Here is a 1,067-nt window from a genome sequence, read left to right on the forward strand (position 1 = left end):
ACATTTTCAGGTGTCATGATTAGCAAGAGCCCCACTTCTTGCTAGCTATTTTCTTTGTCCATTTTTTGTAACTATAACACAATGTCTGAAACTACACTACATAAAGGAAAGGAGGCTTATTTAACTGATGGTCCTGGAAGTTGGGAAGCTGAAGATGGGTCAGGCACATCGGACAAGAGCCTTGTCCTCCACTGTGACGTGGCAGATGGCATCACGTGGTAAGAGCAGAAGCAAGTGTGTGCAAAAGAGACAGAGGACAAAGAAGGCGAACACACTTTAGAGTACTAATTCAGTCACATGTTAAAGACCCCAACATAAAGGACCCCACATAAAGGCCCCACCTCCCAACATAATTCAATTTCAGTATGTATTTTGGTGGGGCCAAACTGCAGCCAAACCATAGAACCAAGAAAGAGTTTTATTATGTCCCATTGCCATGGGACCTGCAGTGGGAGAGACTTCTTCCCAGTGCCACTGAAGTGGGGTTTGCCCACATTAAAACCAGTAGAAAGTGAGTGGTACGATGGATCCAGTACCTGACCAGAAGTTGTCAGAGTCATCATATCATCTGCCACATTTTTCTTTTCATTTCTCTGGATAAATGCATAAAACATAAATTAGCTTATGTACATAATATCAACACTAATTGAAACATGTTAGATTAACTTTTGAAACATTAAGTAACCAAATGCTTAACACTGTATATGATCCTTGTAAATAGTCACCAATTTTCACCAGACTGCACTGTGCTCTGTGGGACCTTACTTCTATCCAGGTGTACTCTGGGAAAATATATCTAGATTTTTTTTTTTTTTTTTTACTGAAAGATATAGAATATTGGTGGCCATCAGGACCACAAAAATATCCACCCCAGCTCTCTCCTTCAGTGGCAGAGTGGGCAGAAATACCCTAAGTTTGAAAGGGAAAAATCAGTGAAAAGGAATCATTGAACACAGTAGGGGAACTCAGTAAGATAGTGATTCTTGGGTAATCAGTCCTTGTAGATGTATCTCCAGTCCATCATCGGGGGCCTGAATTAAGTATTATCCCAACTGGTAACTTGGCCT

This window comes from Otolemur garnettii, unplaced genomic scaffold (assembly GCF_000181295.1).
Source record: "Otolemur garnettii isolate 467f Iridium unplaced genomic scaffold, OtoGar3 scaffold00009, whole genome shotgun sequence".
NCBI lineage: Eukaryota > Metazoa > Chordata > Mammalia > Primates > Galagidae > Otolemur > Otolemur garnettii.